The sequence below is a fragment of the Cuculus canorus genome, chromosome 6, assembly GCF_017976375.1.
Source record: "Cuculus canorus isolate bCucCan1 chromosome 6, bCucCan1.pri, whole genome shotgun sequence".
In the NCBI taxonomy this organism is placed as follows: Eukaryota; Metazoa; Chordata; class Aves; order Cuculiformes; family Cuculidae; genus Cuculus; species Cuculus canorus.
In genome coordinates, this window is record NC_071406.1 from 41566152 (window position 1) to 41586806 (window position 20655).

General features: G+C 50.5%; 1 long non-coding RNA gene across 15 annotated transcripts in view; it reads left to right on the plus strand.

The window, feature by feature from the left end:
- The window catches only part of LOC128852528 (uncharacterized), a 62296-nt gene that overhangs the window by 13948 nt on the left and 27693 nt on the right, over positions 1–20655 (plus strand). For 5 of the 15 annotated variants that reach the window (XR_008450412.1, XR_008450418.1, XR_008450426.1 and 2 more), the window contains 8 exons: positions 4087–4229; positions 5947–7916; positions 8078–8187; positions 9157–9204; positions 9733–9815; positions 14321–14493; positions 15781–17687; positions 20344–20476. This is a non-coding gene — a long non-coding RNA (uncharacterized LOC128852528). The other 10 variants (XR_008450414.1, XR_008450416.1, XR_008450423.1 and 7 more) reach the window with 10 other exon arrangements.

The following is a 20655-nucleotide window of genomic DNA, read 5'->3' on the forward strand; positions in this document are numbered from 1 at the left end:
ATTCTAGTAATGCCCCAGGATCCTAATTAAGGCTGAGCCCAGCGGCTCTTGGCATTGTGCAAACACATGGGAAGACTCCAGCCCTTCTCTAGAAAGCTTCTCATCTCGTTTGGTTTAGGCAAATGCATCCATTGAAACTTTTTTCTTTAATTTTCAACAGTGCTACAATGCAGGCTTTCATCTCTACCTCTTGTGTGTATTCCAATGTCATGCCCTCTGCTTTCAAAGGCTTAGGTTTGCCTTTAATTGTGTTGAGAACCTTTGTCTCTAAGCCTCTAATAATGGATTTTTTTCTCCTCTGCCAAAAGAGGAATTTTGTTTCTTTGCTGGCTTTTCTTCTAAAGCTAAAGTGACAGTTCCCTCTTCTTTGTGAGATTTACAAAGCTTATCTTTTAATTTTCAAGAGCCAAATAGCAAGGGGAGGGAGTGTGGAAATGAAACGTCATCGTGCCTTTTAAACACTGTCGCTAGGAGAAGGCTTAATGATCTAGAAATACATAAACTGCACACTCCTGGGGTTGCTTCCATTTGGTTACGCTAAGCCGCTGCTCCTGACGGAGACCTGCGATGGAGTTGGGGGCATCAAAGACGGTATTTTCTTAAAAGCCGTGCCCTGCCGAAGCCCAGCTTTGCCGTTCGGAGGACAGAGGGATGCCTGAGCAGTGACCCACCCCCTGCCAGGCTGTACCTGTGAATGCCCATGGGAGGTCCCTGACCGCTGCCTGTAGATGACACCACCTCTCCTATCCGAGATCGGAGAAACAGAATCACAGAATCACAAGGTTGGAAAGGACCCATTGGATCATCGAGTCCAACCATTCCTAACACTCCCTAAACCATGTCCCTCAGCACTTCATCCACCCGTTCCTTAAACACCTCCAGGGAAGGCGACTCGACCCCCTCCCTGGGCAGCTGTTCCAGTACCCAATGACTCTTACTGTGAAGAATTTTTTTCTGATATCCAACCTGACCCTCCCCTGACGGAGCTTCAGGCCATTCCCTCTTGTCCTGTCCCCTGTCACTTGGGAGAAGAGCCCAGCTCCCTCCTCTCCACAACCTCCTTTCAGGCAGTTGTAGAGAGCAATAAGGTCTCCCCTCAGCCTCCTCTTCTCCAGGCTAAACAACCCCAGCTCTCTCAGCCGCTCCTCATCAGACGTTCTCCAGCCCCCTCACCAGCTTCGTTGCTCTTCTCTGGACACGCTCCAAAGTCTCAACATCCTTCTTGTGGTGAGGGGCCCAGAACTGAACACAGTATTCAAGGTGCGCAAAATCATGCAGTGGTGTTTAGGGTGGTTGGTTTGCACCCACTAGGTGCTGCCTGTAGGTCACGGTCCCATTTGGCATTGCACTGTTCCAAGCGGAGGCTCCTAGCCCAGATGTCTGTGCCGGGCTGGAGTGCGCTTGTCAGCAGAGTAAAGCCCTGCCAGGGGTCAGGGCTGTGCTGTGCTTGAGGAGCTGCTCTTCAGTAGGGCACGGAGAGCCTCGCTCTGCATTTCTGTGCCACGGATATCAGCAGCAGTCGCAAGAGACTGAGGCACAGGGCTGTCAAGCACTTTGCTTCCATGGAAGAAAATAATCCACGGTCAGCTTGATTGTGGCGTGTGACTCGAGCCCGTTGTCAAGTGTTAGGATCCAGAAAGCAAAGATGGATTCCATCCTCCTTCTGCTTTAAACTCGCTGTTGTCACCTCGCATCCCATGGCTCAGAGTGTTTGCCTCAGCGTTAAGGAGGATGGTCCTGGGAGTGCAATCGAGGTGCTGTGGGACAAGGTGCTCTTCTGAGCTATAAGCTCTTCTGCCCATGCCGGAGCATGGCTGTTGTGCAGGAAACACAGGCCTGGAGAGAGGGTGTCATGTGTCATTCCACTGAATAGTGCAATAAAGGGACAGGTTGCCCAGAGAAATCAAGGATGTTCCATCCCTGGAGGTGTCCAAGGCCAGGTTGGATGAGGCTTTGAGCAACTGATGCAGTGGGAGGTGTCCCTGCCCGTAGCAGTGGGGTTGGAGCTGGGTGGCCTTTATGGTCCCTTCTCACACAAACCATTCTATGACCATCCTGATTGAACTCTGCTGGCTTACCCAGGCTGAGGAGCTGTGCTAGAGCACATCTTCCTTTTGTTCTGGGCTGTAGCAGAATTTGCTTGTAGAGTTTTGCTCAGAGTATGACACCTCAGAGCAAGAGTGGGACATTTTGCAGTTAGTTTATGGTTACTGCAATGGAAGAGAGAGCCTTGAAATGAGTTACAACCGAGAAGAGCTGCAAAATAAGTGTTTTCCAGATAGTAGGAAGCAATGCCATTCTGAAACTCTCATTTGGGACTGTCTCTGATATAAGCAAAGTTTCAGATGAGCAGGAAGCTCCTCGGCTGTTCCTAGAGACCCTGCATGATGTCCTTCCTCACCTTGGCAGGAGTCCATCAAGCCTGAGCCACCTCACACAAAATGTTTCGGCCTCAACCACGCGGCGCTTTGTAATGAAACTGTTTAATCTGCAATGATGACAGTCCCTGGAGCACTTCTGGGGGCCGTGTTGGTGGAGCGCCCATCTTCGTGTGGGGCATAGCAGGTGCCAGGTTTAACAGAAGCCGACTCCGCACTGCCAGCACTACGCACTCAGAACTCATATGGGAGGCTGAATCTTCAAACCCACAGTGTTCCCTCTCCGTGCTTCTAATTTGGAAGAGGCACATCTTTGCCCTTGAGCTTCCTTCTGCGATGAAAATGGAAGCATTTAAGGCGTTTCACAGCAGGAGCCACGGGTTGTGCTGCCAAGGTAGTGTGCTTCATTCTTCAAGATTGCCAGAGCTCCGTCCCAGCAATGAAGGACCGGTGGAGCAGAGAGCCCCGACTCCCTCTTGAGAGTATTAACTCTAGAAGGGAGCCCTGGACCGAACGCAGGATCACAGAGGCTTCACGTCATGAGCTTCTGGGTGCAGCAGAAGAGAAATGTCTGCCTTCCTATCCGCAGCTTGTTTTAATATCATGTGAAGACGGTGAATGTCATCTCGTTTCCTTCAGCAAGACCTTCCATCCAGCCCTGGCTCCATGTAGGCTCTGATGCTGCAGGGAGCCGCACGCTGTAAGTCTTTAGGCAAACAGCGGCATATCGCAACCTCATTTGGTAAATGAGAAAAATAGGCTTCCCAGAAGATGCCTTTCACTTTAATTATTAAATAAATAGGAAAACAGTCTTCTGTCTGGCTGAGCTGGCAGCTTATAAAGAGATCCAAGTGAAGCCAACGCCATCAGCTAGCTGCCAGGTTTCCAGCCTGTTTTCTCCTCCCCTGGAGGATCACAGTGTGAGCCCGGGAGCTCTGCTCTGTGCAGGGGGTAGCAGGAACCAGAGAGGCAGACGCTGCTGAGGGCTTTGCTTATCCTTGGGTGGGCAAAATACGGCCCAGACCCAAAAAAAGTGTGGATCTGCTGCCTGCCATCAGGAGCTGGGTTTTCCCGCTACCCAGGAGACACTGTGGGCAAAATTCACTCCAACTCAGAATTCATGGAAAATGAACAAAAGGCTCACCTCCGCGTTCTTTGGTGACAGCATCTTCGTATCAGGAGCAAACAGGAGGAGAGCTGTCTGCAGGCAGAGGAGGCCAGAGCTGAGGTGTTCAGGCACAAGCTGTTGCCTTGGCAGAAGCCAGCGTGTCCCAGGGAGTTGGCTTTGTGTTGGAAGAGGAGCCAGTGATGACAGACCAGAGGGGAGTGCTAGCAAGACACAGGATGCCCTGTACTCCTGCCAAATCATTAACGGGGTTATTTGGGTGAGTTCAACCCTTTATCCCACTTCTTCCCTTTCCAAGGCAGCAGCACGGAGGAGCTACGTGTCGAGCCCCGTGCTGGCTCAGTGGCACCATGGCCACAGGGGAGTTCATGCTGAGCTTGGTGTGTTCACACTTACTGGGGGAGCAAAGTAAGCGCGCGCCTCCAGGGGAGCAGAGAGGAGAGCCAGGGTCTCCCACCCAGTGCTTTGTGCAGTGCAGTGTCCCCTCTGTCCTAAAACAGCTTCAGATTTTAGTCCCAAAACAGACATCTCAACAAAATACCATTTTCAAAAAACCTCTGAAAGATGCTGCTTTCATTTCAGGGAGAGGGAACTCATTTTGAAGCCTCAAGGGCTGCCGTGAAATGGGATCATCCTTTGCCAGGGAGCTCCGGTGCCTACGTGCCTTCCAGCAATTGTGATGAATTCTCATCCCAGCCTGGCACGTGAGTTATGCGGTGCCACTGGTGAGTACCGGGGAGTTCACCGAAATCCTCATTTAGCAGCGCGGGATCGGTTTGTAACTCAGTGATGACTCCGTGGTGTTTTCAGTGCTCAGGCTTGTGACTCTAAAATCAGACAGTAACGTCTAGCAAACAACGCACGCTCCCACCAACGCTCAGTTTATTTTCTCTCATCTTGCTGTGAACAAGTACTTTCTATTTCTTCTTTTTTTTTAATTCCCTTCTCCTCGCACTCTGTCTCATTTTGCATTTTCTTTCTATTCCCGTGCATACAAAGGCCAGTGGAAAACCAGCCAAACCTCTAGTCTTCTCAGCAGCTGTTCCAGACCCAGGCATTAAGGCTATCTGAGCAAATTGCTAAGAATTATTCCTCTCCACAATCATCTTTTCACACTCTCGATGGGCTCTGGTAAGCTCGAAGCACCCCCATTCCACTCAACGCCCTCCAGACTCCCCTTCTAGGTCAAGGGAGGAGGAGAAGCAAGCTCTTATCAACAGCTGGGGCAGGCGGGCAGTGTGGTGCCTCCCCAAAACAGCACCCTGCCTCCTCCTGCCAAGCAGCTGACCAGAGAAAAAGCTGCATCTGAGCCGAGCAGCTTGTATTCATGCAGGCTTCCAGCTTTTGAAACTACAAAAAATCTCACAGAGAATGAAAAGATCAGAAACCTACAGCTGCTGTAATTCATATGCTCTTTGATATACTCGCCTTCCCGGTGTGTTTGTTCTCTGCGCTGCCAGTGGAGACTGCAGAGACCAAAGCAGCCTGGCAGGCCAGCTCCCAGGTAGGGAATTTCGGGGTAACTGAAGGCTACGGATCCTTTCCGCCTTACGCACCCCTGGGTACCGGCAGTAGGAGAGGAGAGGCTGGAGGAAGACCAACCAGCCTTCAAGCATGCAGCCCAGGTGGATTTTTGTGCAAGGCACAGGCTCAAATGAATGCATGAGGAGTTAAGTGGTGCTTTTTGGAACAGGCATTCTGAAATCCTAGTCTCTAGTCTGGCAGGAGGTGCCTTTACTCCCGAGCTGTCCTGTACCCCCTGCCTCCAGGAGCAGCACAGCCTGCTCACAGAGGGAGGAACCTGACCGACAGAAAGTGCTCGGCATGCAGGGAACGTACATATTGTCACAGCTCACAGAATCATAGAACAGTTTGGGTTGGAAGGGACCTTAAAGCCCATCTAATTCCAACTCCTCTGACACGGGCAGGGACACCTCCCACTGGATCAGGGGCTCCAAGCCCCATCCAACCTGGCCTTGGACACCTCCAGGGATGGGGCAGCCACCACTGCTCTGGGCAACCTGGGTGAGTTCCTCTCCACCTTCACGGGAAAACATTTCTTCCTAAGATCTAATCCAAATCTCCCCTTTCTGCTTAAAACTATTTCCCCTCATCCTGTCCCTGCATTCCCTGACCAAGAGCCCTTCACCAGCTTTCCTGGAGCCCCTTTAGGAACTGGGAGGCTGCTACAAGGTCTCCTCAGAGCCTTCTGTTCTCCGGGCGGTTTCTTTAGCTTCCACTGCCACCTCTCAGACCTTGTTACACCCTTGTTTAGTAAAATAATTACCCCTCTATCACATTTTGGGGAAGCGGGGAGGGGAACTGTTTTGGCATTTTGATAGTTATCAATAGTCCGTTTGCTAGAAAAGCAACATCTTTGCAATAGGCTGTATTTTACCCAACAGGGCTCTTTCTCTGACTGTCTCTCTTTTCCCTTTGCAGAGCAGCAGCTATTCTCACCTCTAGCCCTGCTGTCACCATGTGTGCAGCTGGGGTGGGCAAGGACATGGAGATTCCATCAGCCGATTGAACCCTACGCGGAGCAGGGACACGGTGTGATGCTCCCCGTCTCGGGTGTTGAGACAGGCCCTCATCTATCGGTATTTTTGTGTGCTTTTCAACTCAAAATCCGAGGTATGCAATCAGCTTTTAGACAGGACTCAGAGATCTGAGACTGGGATCCACAATCTTCTTTGAACGTCAGCCTGTATCGCATCAAGACAGATCAGAAAGCATCAGGCTGGCTTAGGAGGGCAGCACCCCCCCTTGGCATAATCCATCCTCCGAGCCATGCATATGAATGCAAAGAGGAAATGCTATTTCTATGGCGACACATCCTTGAGAGCACCTAATCTGGATTTATTGAGGTCGTAAAACTGACTTAGCACTGCGGTACCTAGACTGCAGGATAAATAGAAGCCTTCTATTTATAGTACTGTCAATCCGGCGCCACTCACAAGCACTAAAAATAAAAGTTTTTTGCAAAGCAAGTTGAATTAATGGGTGCTCCTTTTGCATAGCCTCTGAACCACCCTCCGAACCTGTGGCACGCTACTCGCTGTCAATATTGGGCAGAAATTCTTCCCAATGTTGCTGAAAAGCCACCTCTTTGGAGAGCTGGGCAGTAGCACCCAGCAGCGGTGGCTCCTCCTTTCCCTTCCAGCCATGTGCCCGCTTGTGGCTCCTCTGCAAGCCTGGGGCAGGAATTATTAGCCTTGATAATCAAATTACAAAAGCAAAACTCAGGAACAGGGGAGTTTGCTGTGCTGGGGCTGCCTTCTGGTCCTCCTGCATGGAGCTGGATGGATTCAGGTTAGTACCAGTCACACCCTCCTCTCCAGCTAAGCTCACATGAGCTTGTAGTGGAATATTTTGCAAGGTGAATGCTATGGGAAGCAATTTATTAATTGCTGGGCTGGCATTCATGCTGCTGTTCTCCTCACCCCTCTCGGGTCCAGCTTGGTCTTTCTATATTATCACTATAGGCACCAGGTCCCCTTGCTCTGCTTTCGCTGCCACCACCGAAGCGGAGGGGATGCGGCAGCAACTGAGGCAGCGCTGACACGGCAGCGCATCAGAGCCATACAGCCCCTCCTCGTTAGGCTTCCACAGTCCACCGTGTAGTAATCAAGGGCTGAGTCCCCCAGGAGAGGGGACCTGGATTAACTTGTAAAGTGATCTGTTTAAGCTGTAGATAAAGCCACCGTAGATCTTTCCCAGGACTGAAGCGAGCTTTGCCTTTCAACTGTATTGTCTTTAATACCAAACGTCGTTTTTTTTACAATGAATCTTGCTACTGTTTAACTCGCCCATGCAAAATCTTCATTTCTAGTGGATACCGCTTAACTTTCCCTTGTTATCCCACCCAGCAGAGCAGAAGAGTCTTCACTTGAGTTGAAGGCTCAACATTACTTGAATACCCCCCCAGTTTTCTTATTTTCTTTCTTAAGAAAGCAGAGAACTGGATTTTATTGCTGTGAACAAGTCTGTAAGGCAGATACCTGCCGCTGTGATTTAACATCTGCCTGGCTTCGCTTGCAATGTCTTCTGCATTTATTATATTTTCAAAGCAGATCAGGATCTCCTTCCCTGCGGTTTCCAGCTGCTGAGGCCTGTGAACGTCACCCTGTTGGATCTAGCTGCTCTTACACGGCTCTGCTCTAGAGGCAGGATGGGGTGCAGGTGCCAAAGCTGGCTCTCCACCAGATCTCCTCCCAACACGCCTGCCTTCAAGAAGTGACTTAAACAAGAAAAGCAGCTTCTCGTTGACCAGCTGCTAACCAGGGCTGCCAGGAACCCTGCGGTCACTTTGATGTCCTGCTGCAGACGAGAAGGTGGCATTCAGCCCACGCCAAAACGCTGTCTTGTTCATCAGGCTGGCAGGGCTGCGTGGGAACATCATCATCACACCGGTAGGAGATGGGGAACACTCGGTGGGGGGCTCTGCCGGGGCTCTGGCGCACAGGACAAGCCCTGAGCTCCAAACTCCTCCATCTCGTGCTGAGTTGTGTTCAAAGGAGCATTTCTTGCTCCAAGAAGGGATGTTTTCTCAAGTCATTATTTCTTCCCACAGGAAGCCTTTATGGCAGAGCTGGCATGGCTTGAGTTAAGGTGTGGGCATCAGGCGTGATGCAACAAGATGGGAAGCAACAGCCACCGATGTTCCCCTGAACTCATGATCAGGTTTGTTGGCTTTTTGTTTTGGCTTTTTTCTGCTGGTGACTTCACTCAGTCTGGAAAGAGCAGATGCCAGACAGACACGGGAAAAAAAATCACTCCCAAGCCTCCTGTCCTAAATGGTACACCACAAGATTACCATTAAATCATGATGAGATCTGAGAAGGATGAGAAGAGGCTGGCCCAAAATGCTGCTGTACGGAACAGCTTATGGGAGAGGCTGGTGGCTTAGAGGGTACCAGCAGCAATATACCAGCAGCAATATACCCACCTCCCCGCTGGCCCTGTGGGAGGTCACAGAAAGCCAGGCCACCCGAAATCCAAGGGGTTGCAGGTTGAAAAGGGTCTGCAGCCCTGCAAAGCATTCCTAAGCTTTGCAGTGATTGTCACTGCCTGCCTGTGACACCGTGTGGCTTCTGCCCTACGCGGTACCTCAAGCCCTTAGCAAGGAGGTGCTGAGCCCCGTTTGCCCCAAGCAGGATGTTTTGCTGACAGAGCTGCCCAAATTGCCTTAAAGCAATCAGAAAACAGGCATTGTAAAACTTGCAAGCTGCATAGCAAGTGCAGGAAAAGGGAATTTTAAGAGTTTTTGTAAGGTGCTGCAGCCAAATTTGCTTGACTCCGGGACTAGGATCCTCGGGGGCATCGGATGAGCTTAAATATTGATGGGGTTAATGCAGGCGGGGATGAGATCAGTAAAACCTGAGGTGAGATAAAGGCAGCACTCTTGGGATGCAGCTGCCTGGGAACAGAGCTGCCTGCAGAAGTTTGGAGCCCAGGAACAGGGCAGCGCTTGCCAGGGGGCAATCGCACAGTTGGGCAGTCTTGGAGAAGAAAGCTAGAAGCCCAAGTAATTCCAGCACAGTAAGTGCGCTTAAGCACTGCCATATGGCTCCTTTTGCAGAGAAGCATACAGGGAATGAGCTATGCCGCTGCTTTTCCTTTAAAATGAACTTTCCAGTTCTTCTCCTGCAGGCACTGGAAAAACTTGGTGGCCTGGGGGAGGTCACGGCGGTTGGCAAGGTAATCTCGGAGAGCCCTGGGAAACAGGGCCACAGGGACTGCAAGAATTCCCCATGGATATTATTTGGTCTTTTGCTGCGCCCCAGCTGCGTCTGGGGGGAGGCTGGAGGTGTTTCTAATGGTGGAGAACCTGAGGCGCATGGGAGGAGAGGGGGAAAACGGCTTTATCAAGGATGGGTGGCAAAACCCTGCCATGCCACACATGGAGTGGGGGATGGAGAATTGACTGCTGCTGGCCAGAGCGGTTTGTCTTACTAGAAAGTACTGCAGCTGGAAGAAGCACAGACCTGAGCAGCTGTATCTCCTGCCAGGTTTTTGATACAAGTTGGGAGGAGAGTAGGCAAATATTTCCCAGTGAGGGCAGGAAAGAAAACAGCAGGGTTTTCTGCTTCATTTGATAAACTCATTGCTTTTGTCCCCAGCGTTCCCATTAGTTAGCTTGTCTTAACCCTTGCAGCTCCGCTACCCTCTCTGGGACAGGGCTACCTATGCCAGGAAAGGTTTGCTGGAGTGCACCTCTCTTTGCAGGTGGAGAACAAAAGGCAGCCCGCTCAGAGAGTGAGTGAAAATAAGAACCTGGAGAGCAAGAGGTTGGGGGAACAGCGGCTTCTGTAAGTGATTGATGCTCAGAGACCATTTTTTTTTTTGCAGAGAGAAACAGAGCATTTGGGGGAAGTTCTTTTGCAGGAAGAACATCCTTTGCTGAAGTAGGCACAGAAGAAGGGATGGGAGATGTACAAGAGAGACAGCCGGCGGGTGGGAGGGAGGAGGGAAGATGCAGAGCTTTGCAGCAGGGCAGCGAGCAATGTGCAGTCTGCAGGCTGGGAATTTTGGGGGCTAAATGATGGAATTTGCTTATTTGTAGCAACCAGAATTTCACTGGTGGAGGAAGATTTCTTCTCCCCCATTCCAGGCCCCTTCCAGAACTAAACCCCAGCATTTCTAACAGTCCATAGCAACAGCTCATTGTCTGTGTTTTCTTGTTTTTTTCAAAACCTCAGCTCTGAAATCATATAATTACATGAGAATAACTGCTTTGGTCTTTTCAAAAGGGTCTTTTTCAAAAAGGTTTGTGACCAACCCTGCTGGTCAAGAAGGAAGGTTTAAAACCATGAAAAACCGTAAGACAGAAGGAAACAAACAACTGTGAACAATTAACATAGCTCTCCAACAAGCCACCTGTGTTTGGGGGGGGCATTCACGGTGTTTGAGCACACAGGACTGGCAGGACTGCAACTCCAAAGCACAGCTGCTAGAGCTGCTGAAAGAAACGTTGCCATCTCAATCACTGCACACAAGCTGTGAGAGTTAAAAGTTTGCCTCCAGTCCCCTTCCCCCTTCTCACTCCGAAACGCACCTTTCCGCTGCCTATAAAATCACTTTGTTTTATGGATGCGCTAGGAACTGCACAGCCCGGCTTTGACAGCCCGTGTGCTGGGCGACAGCCGGGCTGCTGTCCCGGTGGTGAAGGCCACCGGCAGCTCCTAGAGGTCCTTCTGCAGCCTCTTCCCCTGATTGGCCTGAGGGTGCATCAGGGAAGGTTTAGATAGGGTATTAGGAAAAATTTCTTTACTGAAGGAGTGGTGAAGCATTGGCACAGGCTGCCCAGGGCAGCGGTGGAGTCACCATCCCTGGAAGTGTTAAAAAACGTGCAGATGTGGCACTTTAGGACATGGTTTAGTAGGCACGGTGGTGTTGGGATGACATTTGGACTTGATGATCTTGGAGGTCTTTTCCAGCCTTAATGATTCTGTGGTTAGCAGGGCTGGGGATTCCATAGATCCTTCCCCTCATGGAGGAGTGTATTAATTACGCACTGCATAAAAGCCCTGCTGGTATCTTTTTCTCCCTCTGGGCTTTGCTTTTCTCCTGGCCAGCCATCGCCCCCATAGCACCACATAGAATAATAGAATTGTTAGGGTTGGAAGGGACCTTAAAGATCATCCAGTTCCAAATCCCTGCTGCTTTGCTCCTCTGAGCTCTACACACGAGGACCCAAACGCCCACCTCTGCTGCTTTCCACTCCCAAGACTCACTAAGAAAATGCACCTTGCTGCTTTTTAGTCCCTTCGAGTAGATCACGATACCCTGGCTGGGCTTTTACTGCTGTAGGTTCGGCAGTCGTGTGCGCTTTTCCTAGCAAGGGTTTCATCCCTGACGTCCCCACCTCCCAGCATCTCCTCTGTCAGCACCGCTCCCCTCACCGCTGCAGCTCTCAAGGCAGGATCGGCGCCTGCACAATATTTCCTATGCAACCATCTCCGCATCAAGCTCTCCCGCAGCATCACTTTGCATCGAGTGCCGTTTCCAAAGCACGCAGCTCCTCTGCCGCTAGATCTGTCTTTTCCCTCTGGTACAATCATTGCTGCACAACTCCGAGGTGGAGCATCCCTCCTGCAGCATAGGGACGCGCTTTGTGAAGAAGCGGCAGAAGGCAAGTGGGGGAGTGTGGCCTCTCAGCAAAGGCAGACAGGCAAAGACAGGCGGATAACAGGGGCCCAGGCTGAGAGTGACGAGAACAATCATTAATAAGTGGGCAAAGGCTGTGCAAAATCCCACCTTCAGGCCCAGAAGGAAGACTCTTAAGAAATGATTTACCGGGTATTGGGATGGATGAGAAAAAAAACCCCCAACCCAGCGACCTACCAGGCTTCAAACCAATATCTGTGCTTCTAATTGTTTCTACATTCCCATAGCATCATGAACACGCACCTTTCCCTCAGCCAGCACTCAGCTGGGAATCACTCAGTGGCGCACACGGGTTGGATACGAGCAGCATCGCTTGCCCGTGTGCCCACCCGTGCAGACTGCTGGCTGCCCAGTGCTGCCGGGGGGACTGCTGTGCCTGTCTGCAGCCCATGGACACCCCCGCCTGCCTTTCACTGATGCCCAGTGATGCTCCTGACCCTGGGAGCTGCTTTATTGCCTGCTAACACGCTTACCCCAGCCTGCGAGCGTGCCAAGGAATGGTTTCCCTTCTGCTTCCCTGCTTGTGCTGCAGACAGGGCATTGCTCAGCCCTGTCTGGATGTGCCTTTTGTTGTAGGTTATCTCCACTGGAAATACGTGCTCTCCCCTTTCGCCTGGCCTTTGCAGGTGCTGCTGCGACCTCTTGGGCTCACTGGGGGGTTTTCTTACGCACCACTGACCACTTCAACAACTTCTTTCCTCAGCAGCCCAAGTTTCATCCTGGCCAAAGTTTCCTTTGGCATCTTTTCCTGGGATTGTTGGCTTTCCAATCAAACTGAGCTGGTGCGGAGACTCCCTCTGAAACCGTACCCTGCGCATGTGGACCATTATTGTCTTACCAAAGGACTCAGTGGCTTTCTGTGCTGCTGACCAAGACATTAGTGGTTAAAATAATTATAAGGGAGGACTCGAACTTCAGGGGAGGCCTAACTGGATCTAAATCTGTGGGACTGGGCATGTTTCTTCCTCTTTTAAATTGTCCCTAATGGTGTTTGGTTGAAGCAGTGGGAGAGTCGCAATGAGTGGTGCGGTAGCTGGAGGAGGAGGTAGCGCGATGTCTGTGTTTGTGTCCTTCTCTGCAAGGGACTGACCACCTTCTGGTGGGACTCTTGGCAGACCCCGGCAAAGGTAAACGGTGCTGTTGGAAAATAGTCTGTCTGCTGGTGCATAGTGGGGAAAAAAAAAAGAGCAGAAGATGGAAGGTGTCTTTGAGTTTCCGGGAGATGTGTGTAACCTGCGTTTGTTGACTTGGTCACTCCAGGCTGGGGCGAAGGGCAGAGCTGTTGAGCCAAGCCAGAGAGGAGCCGGGTGGCTATGGGCCCAGACCGCTCCAGGGAAGGCAGCAGGACTACCTTTGGTTTTATTCGAATAATTTAATGGGTGCCAGGGGCTGTTTCTTTCTTTCCTCACGCTCTGGCTCCAGGCGGTTTTAATGCAGACAGCCACTACATCACCCACTAAGCAAACAGAAGGGAGGAGGAAGGGCTGCCAAACCAGTCTGGCATGCAGAGACGCAGCGCCTCAACTGTTCTGGCAGCATCCAGAGAAGGTGAGGGCTTCTTCTCAGGGTCAAGCTCTGGTTACGGGGGCAGCAGAGAGGTGCTTCACTTGGTCATGTTCCCCAGGAGATCCCTGCGAACTCAGCGCGTAAAAGCGGTGTCAGGTTCTGGGATGGTGGTCCCAGAGGGACTGCGGTGACCATCCGAGCAACGTGTTAGGGAGTCCTTCCTTGCAAAGGAAGAGGCACTCAGGTGCAGTATTTCTCTGAGCTACGTGTAGGACATGGAGCCCCAGCTCTTGCCTACATCAAGTTGGGGGGGTTCAGTACCTCTTTGCTCTCCTCATCCCTCCAGTGCATACATTTCATGGAGCCAAGTCACAGAATCACAGAATCACAAGGTTGGAAAGGACCCATTGGATCATCGAGTCCAACCATTCCTAACACTCTTCTGATAATGTTTTCCCTTGCGCTTTCTGTCCTTTGCGTAGGGAGAGCTTTGCTGCTCTCTCTGTCTTGCAGAGATGACAGAATGAATTTTGCTTTTCGGGAGGGAAAATCAGGTTGCAGTTATCCCAAACGCAGCCTTTTCGCCCCAGAATAGCTGGATAGGCGGAGGGACCCACCCTGAGAGCACTCCCTCCTGCCTCTGGCCTCGCTCAGCCGTCTGTCATTAAGAACCTGTAATGCAATTCCTACACGGCTCCGTTGGCTGGGAATAGATGATGCCAAGCCAAAGGCTAGGAAGGCAATTTCACTCGGTGTTGTAATAGGGGCACGCCGGTGCCTGTGCTTTGCAGGCGTGTTATTAATACTTGCAGCCTTCAAAAAAATCGCTTCTCTGTCCCCGCTGCTCTTTGCTGGTAGGAGCCACTTGAAATCCATGCTGCCTTTCTTTATAGCTTCCAGCCACGCATCTTCTGTGAACTGGGTCCTTCTCTCCTTAAGGCACAGAGCCAGCAAAAACTCCTTGAAAACTCAAACACTGGGACCCCAAAGCAATTATCTCATTTTCTGGACTGCTGGGTAGGAGGTTCTACTCCTGCAAACCCCTCCCAGACCACTTCAGGTGCCCCCCCAGGTGATTTTGTTCCCCTTCCACCGGGAGGTTTCCACCTGCCGTTGCATGAATGCTGCTTTTGTCCCACAGGTCGGATGTGGAAACTGAGGCAGAGGTGGGATGGGAGCAGGTGACTCCTCCAGGTCACCATCCAAGCAGCAGCTCAGATGAATCCCTTCCCGGCAGACAACAAGCTGGACCGAGGAGCTCTCCCTTCCGTGGAGATGGCTGGGCATCCAAATGCACACTCGAGTGGCTGTCTTGTGAGTAACTCCGTAATGAGCCGTGCAATCACAAGAATAGATCTCGCAGATAATCTTCTTCTATGGCGGAAATATTCCACTTATTTTTATCCTCGTTTCCTGTCTGTTAGCCAGTTAATTATCCCTCAGAGGACTTTCTCTAAGTCTTTTTTGGAAAGGAAACTTGGCGAGTGCTGCCTGAATGTCCTTGTCCGTTTAAATGAGAACAGAGGATTCAATTTTAGTACCTTCTGGAGAAAAAAAATCTTTTATTTTTGTGAGACTGTGCGCTTGTTTTTTCCCCTGACTGTGACAAGCTGCCAGTAACAGAGCTTTCCTCTCTGGATCTTCTTTGCCGTGATGCACGTGCAGCAGCCGTCTCCGCAGAGGGAGCGTGAAGGGGAGGCACATGTACTCCAGCGTGTCCATGCGTTAAATAGATGGACACCTGGGCTTGCTCTAAAGCTGCTCATCCCACGCTGGGGCCATCGTGTTGAGTCGCATCCCTCTGTTGTCCCAATCTTGAGCCTCTTTAATGGATGTCCTTGAGGAAGCATTTAAAAATGCAAACCATTTTCATTGCCATAGCAACAGCTTTTCTGGAAATGGGAGAAAGCCACGCATCCCTGGGAGGTCAGAGCCGCTTTGTGCGATGCTGGGGGTTTGAGGTAGGTGTCCAAGCCACCTGCCTCGGGTTCTTCATTGCTCCTGTAAGGCTGCGTGGGAGTCCCACTGCCAGGTCTCAATGCCTCCCAAGGAGAACAGCTTGGGCTTCACTTGCAGACACCTCTGGTATTCACCATCCCTCGGGCTCTTGCAAGCCTAAGCTATGGTTTCAGGTAAGCCCAAGCTGCAATTAATGAAGCTTTCCAGACAAGTAAACATAGCTTTGGAGTTTCCCAACAGGCTCAGAGTGAGTGCAGGGCTCCCGTGTGAAAACACAGAGCATGGTGACTGCCTGCTCCCGCCTGTCACCTACCCCTTCGCCAGAGACTTGCAGCAACTGGGTCCCATGGTCTCCAGTTCTCCCTTTGCAGACAGACGCTAATAATTCACTTGAGGGACTCCTGGTTGCAAAGAGACACAGTGAATCTCTTGCTTAGCATTCCCATCATGGCAGAGGAACCTGTCCAACCTCCTGAAGCTGTGGAGTCAAGTAGGAATTACAGGAAAGTTCTGGCAGCAAACCCACTGCAACCTTACCTGCTTCCAAAACCACAGCTGGCAGATCGGCTGAATTAATACCAAGTATCTTTGTGGATACTCTTTTAATGCAAATTTATAAGGGAAGTTGGGTTTTCCTTTTAGGTTCCAGCACTGCAATGGAAGAGAGTGCCCCCAGAGCATGGCCGAAAGCTGTGTTCCCCAGCAGGTATGGTTCAGAGCTGTCACACTTGTTGCTGTGCCTTCCCTGAGTGCGTACATGTGCTGCAAGAGCAGACATGTGAGAGGGGACAGGCCCTTGGCAGCCAAAGATGCGGAGCCTATAGATTTCCTTCCATGCTGGAGCTGTGTGCTAGAAGGGAATGGAGAGGGAGTGCGTTTTTCAACACTTACAAAAGTCCATGCCAGACGAGACAGCTGGCTTGTAATATATTACCTCTGCTGTCTCTGTGCTCTGAGTCGCCAACTTGGTTCAAGACCCAGGGAAAAGCTGCCAGCGCTGGCATTGCATCGGTGGAATTGCCCTCCTGGATCTTACTCCTACCTGTATGAAGTGCACTGAGGGTATAGGAAAACCTCCTGGTCCAAGTGTATTTTGAATTATGGCTGTTCATCTTGAAAACCCTTGTACAAAGCAGAGGAAGTTGCTTCATCTCTGAGATACCTCAAATGTTGGCTTTGGGGGCTCTGTTCCACATCCTGAGAAGACACGCTCTTTTCCTAGTGCAGACTGGTGGAACTTCCCATAAAGCTTAGACAGACATCAACCCTTGAATTCTAATTGATTTGGCTTCTGACTCTCATGTGGCTTCATCAGACATTTAATGCACCAAAGTTTGCCCAGGGCAACTCCTTCCCCGTCTCCAGAAATTATTTCCAGTATTGTCTGACATCAAGACACAGATAGGCAGAGCTTGGAAGCCAACCAAGTTATTGCACCTTCAGAGGGTAGTGAGTGTAACTGAATCACCGCGGTAGGACGTGGATGCGCTGTTAGTCTGTGGGATGTGTGAGGCAGAAACTGTTCTTGAGCCTTCACATGCATTGCCTTACAGGGAACACAGCAGTCATACATGTCCCAGAAAGCTGAGAGTGATCAGTGAAGAGCAGTAGGTGATGCCTGGGAAGGACCCAGTATCTTCTGAGATACACGGGTGCTGTTGGGGTGACGGTGGTTTGACAGTATCCATTACCAGTGAAGCATTCCTGGGAAATTCTCTCTTACTGACAACGCAGAAGGTCTTGCATTTGCTTGTTCTTGTGCGAAAGCTCCAGTCCTGCAATGACCAGTGGTGCTTCTGGCCCTGCCTCCTGTCCAAGGGGTGTCTGCAGTGGCCGTGTGTGCTCACACAGTTGAGGGGGAAGACTTGTGCCCGGCAAGTCTAGCAACTCTATAACTCTCAGCCTGAACAGCTTATTATTTTCTATTGTGCCTATGGGCTTCGCAATATGTACCCATGATTAAATGCTCCTTCATGAGATGTCATTATTTTAGTGAGGAATTCTAGTTTTGTTGAAATCAGGGGTGCTGTTGACTTCTAAGCAGTCAAGATCCTGCTTCTTTGCTCCCTGAAGGCTTGACTCTCCCATCTTTGCAAGACAAGGGCTAATTTACCTGGAAAGAGTAGTCCACGTTATCGCTTATCACTGATATCACTAGCCAGAGCCAGATTTGGGTTGACTTTTAGACAAGTTTTTGACCTGTTCTAATTTGGACCAGGTGATGCTGGCTCTGCCAGAGATGTTCTTCACACAAGAATGCATCACCAGGCATTTTTGCCAAAGGAATGGGAGCCATTCATTCCCTTTCCATTTATAGACCCAGCTGCATGCTCATCTTTTGAAAGCAGAGAGCTCATTAACGTAGAATTTTCTTCCCCAAATGAAGAAGCATTGCTGACTCCTACACATTCAGGTACACAGAGGTGCTTCCGCCCACGTCCACAGACTCTGCCGTGGACAGATGTCCCATTCCAGACCCAACTCCCTGTATCCAGCTCCTCTGACCTGCTGGCAGGACTCCTTAGATGGAAGGACTGATTTTAATCGAGGTAAGCTATGACAACATTCGAAGTGAGTACTCGTGTGAACAGCTCAGCTGAACATTTAAGTGGTATTGCAAGCTTAAATAGATGAAGCCAAAACAACTTATCACTTTTTATTGATAAGTGATTTTTTCTTTCACTAATGAGGTAAGCAAGCCTGGGCATTACTACAGAAATTTCAGGTGGGTGAGAAACAGAGTGAAAGAGAGTCAACAGGATGTTGGTTCTGAGGTGACCAGCACTGCTCTTTTTGGAAGGTTTCTTCAATAATATCTTTCTTAATGAGCTGAGCGCACATGGAGGAGCGTATGGATCACTTCTGCAGATGAGACAGTTGAGAGTATAGCCAATGTGGAAGAGGACCTGAATCTCACACAGGAAGGATGGAGTGGCCTTGGGGTCTGTTAGAAGAAGCGGTGTGAGATATGATAACTCAGGTAGCATGTTTGGATCTATTAATAAAACTTCTCCCATTCGCTACATTCTCATCCACGTGAACTACCAGAGGAAGAGGAAGCAGGGTAGTAACTAATTGCAGGATGCCTATAGGTACGAGCGGATATTGCTGGAGCAATCCTAGGAGATGTGTTTAGCAGAGAGGGAAATATTGCTGCCTCCATACGAGGCTTTGATTAGACCTTGGCCAGCACATTGCTTATAGCGCAGGAAGAGCAGACTGCCAGTGGAAGAGGTGTGGAGGAGCAGGCAGTGGAGAGCCTGTTCTATAAGGGGATGCTAAAGGGTGGGCTTGTGAAAATAGAGAACTGGCTGTGGGTACGAGCCTGCCCCTCATCTGCCCCCTCTGCAGAGACGTAAGGACACTGCGCTACAGGACAGTGAGCGTGGGCTGAGTATGGAAGAGATGTGGGCTGGGAACTCAGTTCTCTCTTTCCCATCCTTCCAGCGAGGACATTAACGTTGCCATGAAAGTGCTGGACTTGTGCGCAGCTAAAAAACACCCAGAAAAACATTGCCTTAGCGTAAAGGCCTGCCTAAGTCAGGCTGAAAACTGGCAAGAAAGAGAAGATTGCATCCTGATGGCTTCACCTTGTTAGTGTGACATCTATAGATACGTGTGAGCACTTGTCTGCGTGCAGGTATATCTCCTCTAACAATATTAGCTGGCTCCAGTTTCAGCCTCTCTAAACCTGTAAATCTTCTGTTAGCTGCATTCCCAGCTTGCCACACAGGAGCATTATTAAGGCTATCTAGGCTAGGAAATGATCCTATGTGGCTTTTGTGGAGTAATTAACTCACATAACTCTTAATGTGTGCGCTCCCGGTGCCAGAAGCAAGCAAGCACCTTTGTGGTCTGACGCCTCGCTGTTGCTGCACCGGCGGAATCGCTCGCTGTGGGAGGTTTAGGCTTGGAGCTGCTCTGCGGCAGTACTCTCTGCCTTTGGGAGGGAGCAGATAGGAGCAGGGTAAGAAGCTCACTCTCAGCTGGCTGCCTGCTCGGGAACAGCTTTGCAAGTCCCTCTGGCCCGTGGGATTTCCTGAACCCAGCCTGGGATGTGCTCTGGCAGAGGGTTGGCTCCCGATGCCAAGCTCTGAGTGCAGATGACTCTCTGTAGCGAAGCAGTGAGCTCTTCGGACCTCGCAGAACATACAGAGCACATCTTGGGTTTCAAGGGAGGCTGATCCACGCTGGAACAAGACATCCTAACCAGCATTAGTCCTTGGCACATCTTCAGAGCTATTTGTGCTTAGCTCTCATCCCTCACCTCCAGCAAGCAACCAGGGTTAACTCTGGTGAACAAAGGCATCCTTGATGTCTTTGTGAAACCCCTATAGGCAGGCACTGGCTAATGAATCTATAAAGGATGGTTTTTCCTAGTAAAACTAAACCAACCCTTGCTGAGGGCCTGCAAAGCGGAATTGTGGTTCCTGCTGCTTTTGAGCAGTTGGAGGGAGGATCTATTTTTTGCAACACGCAGGCACCATTTATTGTACTCAGTTCAAAGGCGGAAACGTAAATCTCCTTTTTTCCACCAAGGCTGTTAACATAATGAAATATTCATTTACAGCACACATTGGCAAATATAGGCTTGATAAAAAGTAATTTAATCTCCACTGTGTACTGTTTAATGCGATTATTCGTCAGAGCAGTCAAGCCTCCTTCGCCCAAACCGAACGGAGGTTTCAGGAAGGCATCAAGCAGGCAGTTGGCTTGGATGGATGGTGGATGGTGGGAGCATCACAGCTTCACGTGGTCGTGCGAGGGGTCTTGGAGCAGAGATCCTGGCTGGCTGTGTAGCGGCCACGGCTGAGCAATGCAGGGGGAGTAGCAGCAGCAGCTCTGTGTGAGGCTGAACGAGAGGTGATGCCCACAGAGGCGATAGCAATGGGTAGAGCTGTGAGCTCTTCACTCCTGTGGCTCTGGGAGGGTCAGGGAGATGAGGAACTTTGCACATCCAAACCTGGCTCCTGCTCTGTCACAGATTTTAGGGGAAGGTTTATTAGCATCTTCTTCTGGAAGCACGTGGATGATTGCTGTCCTTCAAGATACATGGCTAAATGGTCCTCTGCTTCCAGCAGATTGCTCTGTTCCTCTATTAAGGTAAGGCAAGGAAGACAGTGGTGTGATCTGCTCAGGATGGACAAAGTGATCAGACAGTCGACAGGTTATGAGTTTTGTGAGATCTTGTGTTTATTCCTTCAGGTCCTGGCATCTAGAGACATAGGACTAGAAAGAAACCTTCAGGCAATGGAAGTGTCTGAATTCAATGCTTGGCGTGACACTGCTGTACAGACATGGTCAGACTGCACTCCAAGGCACAGGCAGTGGGGGAAAGGTGAGTTTCCTGAGCTCTTCCCTGAATGTGGGTGCTTTTAAGCCCATCTCCCAGCTATGGGTGCCTTTCTCCCTACCATGGGATCGTGAGGAGATATCATCAGTGTTGCTTCTCTGTACAAGTGTTCAAGCCTCGAGCTCAGGCTCTCACACCCTCCAAACCACCACCAACAGCTTTTG